This window comes from Gracilinanus agilis, chromosome 2 (assembly GCF_016433145.1).
Source record: "Gracilinanus agilis isolate LMUSP501 chromosome 2, AgileGrace, whole genome shotgun sequence".
Classification (NCBI taxonomy): domain Eukaryota; kingdom Metazoa; phylum Chordata; class Mammalia; order Didelphimorphia; family Didelphidae; genus Gracilinanus; species Gracilinanus agilis.
In genome coordinates, this window is record NC_058131.1 from 266,896,277 (window position 1) to 266,904,576 (window position 8,300).

Consider the following 8,300-nt stretch of genomic DNA (forward strand, 5'->3'; position numbering starts at 1 on the left):
ATCGAGTCAGCCACTCATGGAGTCCGGGAGAAGGTCAGTTCAGCCTAAGGTATATTCTAGGCTCTCCCAGTCTATGTTCTTAGTCTCGGAGTGATGTGAGCAGCAAATAAGCTTTTCGGTTCCATTTTCCGTCCAAGATTCCCTCCCGCTCTGCTCAGCCTGGGCTGTGCCAGGCTGGGCGGCGGGTAGGGCCTGCCTGCTTACGTGTGGCTCCAGGGGAAGGGAGGCTGGCGGTGGGGGTGGCTGTGGGGGGAGGGGAGGGGAGCTAGGGTGGGTGGGAGCCAGCTGTGGGGTGTTTGTCAAGGAACTCGGAGAGGAGTGCGTGGCTGAGATAAGCCCAAGAATGCCCGGGTGCTTAGGCCGGCTTCCTGCCGCTTCCGCCCCCTCCTCGGGCGCCTGCTCCTGGTCGTCTAATTTCCTCCCTCTACAGCCCGGGCCGCTTCCTGTTTTCTCCGTGGGGGTTGGGCTGGCCTGCCTGCCCGGCTGGTGGGGCGGATGGGAATTGTGGGGAGAGGGAGCCATGGGGGGACAGAGCACCTGCCCCAGGCGATTCTAGAGCGGCTGAAGCTAGAAAGGAAGGTTACCTGTGGTTTGGGTCCTAGAAATGCAAGGTGGCTGACTCCTCCCACATCCGCCCCCTCCCGACCCCCCAGGACCTCGGCGAGGCACCGGGTATTAGGACCAAGTGCCAGTGGCTGAGATTGAGTGCGGGGCAGAGCCCAGCCTTCCGAAGACCCCCAGCCCACAATGAACTGCAGCCCAGCTCTGAGCCGGGGGAAGTAAAGAAGGTCTTACGAGGTCGAGAGGGCCAAAGCCTCATAGGGAGGCCTACCAGGTGTTTTTCAAGGTTGGGACAGCCTAGAACTGGCCAAAGGGAAACAGGTGTAGAAGGGGCTTTTCCCGAGGCTTGAGAGAAGGAGGAAGGGGAGGTGGGAGGAGGGAACAAGAGAAACAAGGGGGAGGAGCTGCAAAATCCGGGTGTTTTGTACTGTACTCTGGGGCCAAGATTCCGTAATGGAGCCCAGTGTTTGTCCAGTGCCTCCCTGCTGGGGTTGGGGGGAGAGTGGTCAGGGAGAGAGGAAGTCAAAGCAGCAACTGAAACAACAATGAGAAGGAAACCGGGCTCATAAATCAGAGACCCCTGGGACACTCCCCTCACCCTGTCCCTCCATAGGGTCCACTTTCAATTATCTGTTCTGCTAAGGGGCATTCACTCAGATAATCCAAAATGGTGGGTAATTCAAAAGCAGTGGACTTTATTTTATTAATTCCATTCTCTTTGCCATTGGAATGCAGATTAAAATCATTGATTTTTTTTTTCCATCAGAGTATCTGAGTTCATTTTGGCTTAGATGTCCAAAGGAGTATTGCCTAGGTATGGGGAGGGAAGGAAGGGAAGGAGCCTAGGTGAAATGTAGGCCACAGTGAATAATCACTCTAGCAAATAAGGATTTGGAACTCAAAATTTAAATAAAAATGAATGTTAAAAAGAAAAGAAAATGGAAAATTGATGCATGTTGGAGGGACAGGCAGGAAGGAAGAAAGAAGATGAGTTGAGAGAGCTATCCTAAATTTTTTCCATTGATAAATTCATAGTTTATAGATTTTAGAACTAGAAGGGATCTTGGACACCATCTAATTCCATTCCTTCTGACAGATGAGGAAACAGAGGTCCAGAGCAGGAAAGTCATTTGCTCATGATCATACAATGAGTTAATAGAAGAGTAGAGATCTGAACCCAGGTCCTCTGACTTATGGTCTAATACTCTTTTTACTGCTGCCTTTTTAGGATAATAATAATAAAATGTGTGATCTTTTGGAATTTTTCACTTTTAAAAATATCTTGAGTTCATTTAAAATTGTCACATCCAGCATATATTTCTTCTGCTTATGCATTTGATGAAGTCCATCTACTTTTCCTGAATTTAATTATTGTGCCATTCCTACTTCTTCATATAACACACTGTCTACTGAGGTTTTAGTAAATTAATGTGGTGGTTGTATTGTCATTAATGATAAGAAATGATCAATGGCAGTCTACTCTGTTTTATGTCTATATGTTATCCTCTCGATTTTATCTGTAAATGTACTTGGAATAAACAAACTTAGTTAAGTGTCATACTTTCAAAAGGCTTATTTTCCCCTCTTTTATTTTTCAGTATTTTATGAAGTAATCCTTCCCCCTAATCTTCTGAATTCTTATATGTAGTATTTTTTCTTTTTACTTGTACTTTAAATTATTGTTGCTCTTAGCTTCTGTGTCTCTCTGCTTGGCAAGAAGTCATGCTTTCTGAATGAAATAGTTTCCGGGATCTTTTGGCCTCTTTATTGTGACAATTGTTTAGTAATTGTTAAATTTATCTTAGAAGTACTATGACTGGAGTCATTGTCTCTACATTTGTCCATCTCTAATTTTTCAGAATCTACCCTATTTAGATATGTAGTATTGAGACTGTTGTGTTGCATGTAATGTTTTTCCATCTTTATTTTTTCTTCTAATTTAGTGTTGAGTTGCTTTAACCAATCAGTGACCAGAATGACAATGTTCAGCAGATTCTGAAATGACTGTAACAGCAAGCAATGTGCTTCCTGTCTGTTAAAATAGTTATTTTTATTAATTTCTCATTTTGTTTGGTATTTAACATGTCTGATATCTTCTAATTATTTTTGTTAATGCTTTATGAATTTAGATGCTGAGGCATTTTGGAGCATATATGTTTAAAATTAATATTAATTTATTATCTGTGGTTCTTTTCAGCACAAGATGTTTAGTCGTACAACTCTTCACTGGGGTTTTCTTGGCAAAGATACTGGAGTGATTTACCAGTTCCTTCTCTGGGTCATTTTTTACAGTTGAGGAAACTGAGGCAAACAGAGTTAAGTGACTTGGCCCAGAGTCAAACAATTGGTAGGTATGTGAGGCCAGATTTGAATTCAAGATGATGAGTCTTCCTGACTCCGGGCCTGGCACTCTATCTCCTGTGCCACCTAGCTGACCCCCTCAGCTCAAGGTAGTTTCCTTGTTTACCCTTTTTTATGTTTCAAAGATTTGTTTTGGCTCATCTAGTAGCAAGATTACAATGTTTTCTTTTTTTTGGATTTTTTTGACATGTAGTAAATTTCTTTTAGTCCCTCATTTTTGGTTTCTGAGTTTTTGTTTTTTAAAATATGTTTCTTGTAAGCAACAGATTATAGACTTTTGTTTTTTTACCCAGTCTCTCACTCCTTTTCATTTTATTGGATTGTTTAATCCATTTACATTTAAAGTTACAAGAGCTGGGTTTATATATTTTCCTACATTTGTCTTTAATATTGATTTTTTCCCCCAATTTGGGGTTTCTTCCCTTCTTCTACCAACATAGTACTATGCTTCTTTAGTCATTTGAGATTAGCTACTTTAAGGCAATCCTATTCCCACCAGCTCTCTTCTCTTAACTTGCAAGGCCCTCTGATTTGTTACCCCTTTCCCTAGTTTTGAAGTTTTGCTTTCTAGTTCCTTTTTCTTTCTTGCTTTAATCTAGTTATTTAATATTTTCCCTCTTTTTTCCTCCTCTCAGCTCAGATGTCAAAATTCCTTTTCCTGGGGGCAGCTGGATGGCTCAGTGGGTTCAAATCTAGCCTTGGACACTTCCTAGCTGTGTGACCCTGGGCAAGTCACTTAACCCCCATTGCCTAGCCCTGTAACAAATAAAAAAATTAGTATAGAAGGATATATATATATGTATATATATAAAGATATTAGGGTTTAAAAAAAATTCCCTTTCCTCTCCTGCTCTTCAATTTGTTTTGTTAGTTTTAGAGATTTCATTTTCTTGCCTTTTTCTAAAAAGGTTTTCTTCCTTTCATTTTATTCTTTATTTATCTTCCCTTTCTGTGTAATCTATTCTTTTGTTCTTTGATTCATGGCCCTTAAACATATTTAACCCTTTTAAATTCTCTATATATTCATGGAATTAAAACTTCTGAAATATCTATTTTGGGATCTCTCTTCTAGTTATTGCATTGTAGATCTTGCTCCTGGCCTCTTTTTTCTGTTATGCCTCACTCTTAGATATGTCAATTCCTGCAGGTGCTAGAGAAGATGTTACTTCATTGCAGGAATCTTCCTATGTCCCTGAATGTTCAGTTTACTATTGACTTTTGTTGGAGTTGTCTTTCCCAAATTGGCCATATTTTCCTCATTTTCCTTGAAATACCTTCCTTGGGTCCATGTCCTCCCAGATTCTCAGAGTGTCACTTGCCTGTAGTAGCTCTGATTCTCTTTCTCCTGAATCGGGATGAGTAGTATCTATTTACAAACCTCAAATTTCTGTAGATTATACCAATTGTAAGGTCCTCATTTCTCTTTATAGAATATTTCTCTTTTGTCAGAGGAATGTTATTCAATGAAACCCCTTTCTACTACTAAAATAAGATTTTCCCTTTTCTTTTGCCCTTTTAAGTTCTTCCCTTTGCTTCTTTGCCCATTCCCCTGTAGGCTCTCTTTCCTGAGAGGGTATAGGAGGTATTTCCTCTTCATTGTTAGCCTTTGGCTTGATTAGGGTACATCACATATTGCCTTCTATCTTCTTCTTTCCCTCATTGCTTTTATTCACCCTCCCAGTCTGTAATTTGGTCTCATAAAAACAAATAAATCAATAAATATCATTTTACCTGTAGGTGGGGTAATATGAAGTTCTATGAATTTCAGACCTGTTTCTCTATCATTGTTTTTATTTGATTTCAGCTTTCACTCTTGTTTTTTCCATACATTTAAAAAGAAATCTCTTAGCATTCTCTTTGGTTTAGTTTTGTTATTATTGTGATCCATGATGGTTGTATATGTTTCCTTTGCCTTTATTTCTGTTGTCCATGGTGTTTACACAGTTAAAAATTTATTCAGGTCTCGTTTTTTTCCAGGAATGCTTCTTTTTCATTAACATTTAGGCTTAGACTTGTATACTAAATCATCTTGGATTGTATCTTAAGCTTCTTTTCTCTTTAGAACACTTACTCTATTCTCTCCTATGATTTCTGGTAGGTGAAGAACAGTCTTGTATTATTTATATTTATTTTCCTTTATATTTGAAGGTCTTTCACTTGTAGATCACTTGAAGAATTTATTGCCAGAGGAATTGTTAAATTTAGCACTATGTATTTTGGAGTTTCTGAAAAGGGTTTTTGTTGTTTTCTTTCTGGAAGTGATCCATAGATTCTTTCAGTTGACACTATTTCTGTATTCAGAAGTTCTGAACAGTTTATTGTATTTTTCTTACACTGGATGTTTAGATTTTCTGACTTATTGTGTTCTTCCTTAAGCTGTCTCTATGTATTCTTTTTTTTCCCATTTTTATTGTTATGCAAAACACAATTCTATGTTGGTCATTGTTGTAAGAGCAAACTCATACATAACCAAAACCCTAAAATAAAACCATAAATACACTGATGTGAAAGATGACTCCAATATTTCTTTCTCTGGATGTGGATATATCTCTATGTATTCTGTCTTCAGAATAAATATGTTTTGCTTTTATAGAGATCCTACTTTCTCTTAATGTTATTGCTTTTTGCTTCTCTTCTTCCATACTTTCTTTCACTTCCACATATTTGCATTCTCAATCTGTCATCCTCCCTTTGGTTTCTTTGGTGAGATTTGCCACTGTGGATTCAGATTTTTCTATTCTTCCAATTATTTATGCTGTGTGAAACATAAATTCTGTTTTCACAATTCTTGTTTCTATTTTAAACAATTCAGGAGCATCCTGCTATGGTTCTGTGCTCTCTTGGGAATATATAGGGTCTTCTTTCCTAGCAGGTATTGATTAATTTTCCTTTGTCTTATAATAATTATAGATGCCTGAAATAATTTACTTGATTAGAGAGGCCAAATTTCCTTTTGCTGCTAATATTTTTCCTTTGGTTTATCTGCTTATACTTAAAGTGTTTAAGTTTTCTTCCTCCTGAGATCTTTGGCTATTTTAGTCTTTTCCCCTTATTTTTCCATATTACTCACTTTCTGACTCTCTCCCCTTTAATGGTGGTTTTTCTGAGGGCTGGATTTCCAGCTTTAATCTCTGCTTCAAGTAATTTCCTCTACTTTATGCCTTAGTAACAACTCTAAGACAAAAGGATATGGGCTAGGCAAATAGGGTTAAGTAACTTGCCCAAGGTCACACAGCTAAGAAGTGTTTGAGACCAGATTTAATCCCAAGTCCTTTCAACCCCAGACCTGGTATGCTATCCACTGTGCCACTTAGCTTCTACTCACCATATTACTTTTTAAAAATCCTGATGCTCCCTGGAAAACCTGGAGGAGGGCAGTGTGTTAGGAGGCCCTAGCTAGGGGTGATTAGAGACTGGTCCAATGACATGATCATGGCAGCAAGAATTGGTCAGGGGGCCTTGAAGAGAGAGTGGTCTTGGGCTACTGCCCAAAGTTGGAGGCAGTGCCTGGAGGCCTGACCCTGACTCGAGGCCTCTTGAAGAGCATCAGGTATCTGGCTTCCTATGGTATTTTGATGACCAAAGTGTCTCCATTACACACTTCACTTGTGTCTAAGGAGATCTCTGCAAGAACTTTCTTCAAAATTGCTGCTCCATTAATAAACAAAAGAAAAGAATGTTCAGAGAGGAGAATTTTAGGATATTCTATGCAAGAAATGTATGATGTAGTATCTGGTATGTGTGTTATTGGAACTTTCGGGGTCCTTGAACTACATTTCCCATGAGCCCGCTGGCTTCCCGTCATTATGCAATGATGTAGACAGAGGAATAAAACTGAGGGGCTGTTGTTTCACTTTCTTTTTGCTTCCTATCCACCATGGATACTGGGAGAACTGGGAACAGTGGGGCTTTTGAACTGCCTAAGCTAGCATGGCATGCAGCTTTATTTTCTAATGGCTACAAATCTTACAAAATTATAATACTTTTAAGGTTATCCTTTTATATTCATTTTATTTTTTACATATGGAAGACTACAATAATTTTGTTCCTTGGTGCAAAAAAATCAGATGTAATATCAAAGAGATCTGGATATTGCAAAATACGGTTAGAAATTGGGTTTCTACCTGTGTTGAAGTGATATACATCCATAATAGCCTTGGTGAAACCACATTTGGTCAAGGCATCCTGTACAGATGGAAAACTTTTCAATCACTTAAAATAGTTTGGCATTTCAGCCCTGGCCTTCCCGGATAACCAAGGACTTCTACTTCTATTTCTTTTGAGTTTCATTCACTTCTACACTCTCACCTCGCTATACTATTTTTCGATGAAGTTGTGAAGCAGATGGTAGCTGCCTTTAAAAGAAGAGTGTCCAAATATACCTTGGGAACTGATGCTCCATGAAGTCTATCACACATAAAGGAAAAAAAAACCAAACTGGTGCTGACCGTTTATAATGATCATTTTAATCTAGTTCACTTTTAAGTGTTTTCAACACTGTGCTTTCAAAAGACAGGAAATAGTTGTTATGTGTAGTTTTGAGTATAAAAATGACACCATTGAAAATATGCAACCAGATATATATAGATATTTGCTTCAAACAAGTGCAATTCAAGGTAATTTGTACATTAGCATGTTATGATACTTACAATACTTAATGATATACTTAACGATACTTATGATAATGAAATGTAGTTTTTGTTGATAGAATGCTGTGTTAGAATCAAGTGCAGTTCAAGGTAATTTGTACATTAGCATGTTATGATACTTATGGTATACTTACAGTATACTTACAATACTTATGATATACGTATGATACAATAATGAAATGTAGTTTTTGTTGCTAGAATACTGATATCACTTTTCCCAGCACAATTTCAAATCAGAAAAAAAAATTGTAATTAGTGCCCTAAAATATTAGCTGTTATTTCTGCTCTATGTAATATATCCATGATATATCAAGTTAAATTATTAAATCCAAAATATTTGTAACTTATTGTTATAGGGACTATCTTGATAGCCTGAGATGTTTGATAATCATCAGTGCATCATTAAGGTAAAGATTTTATGACCTAAAAATATTGCTCCTGAGGGTACATGATATTACTTTTGTATATTTTCATAGTGATTTTAACAGCCTGAAAGATTTTTTTTTTAATTTTTGATCAGTGGTCCAGAGCTTTAAGCTACTTTCCAAGTAGTTTGTACCCTTCCCTCCAGGCACCCACTTGGCTGTTCTTTCAGCACTGTTAATTGAGTGCCAAATTGAGCCGACTGAAGTTGACAACAGATTCAGATGAATTGATTGACATTTCTGGCAGTTTTCATCCCTGTGTTTTTATTTATATAAATGTGTGCATTCACTTTCAATAATGTAT

The 8,300-nt window shown here is 38.1% G+C and overlaps 1 pseudogene; it reads left to right on the forward strand.

Moving 5' to 3' along the window:
* The first annotated feature begins 6,464 nt into the window (after positions 1-6,464).
* On the forward strand, positions 6,465-7,342 carry LOC123235128 (annotated as a pseudogene).
* The last annotated feature ends 958 nt before the right edge of the window (positions 7,343-8,300 follow it).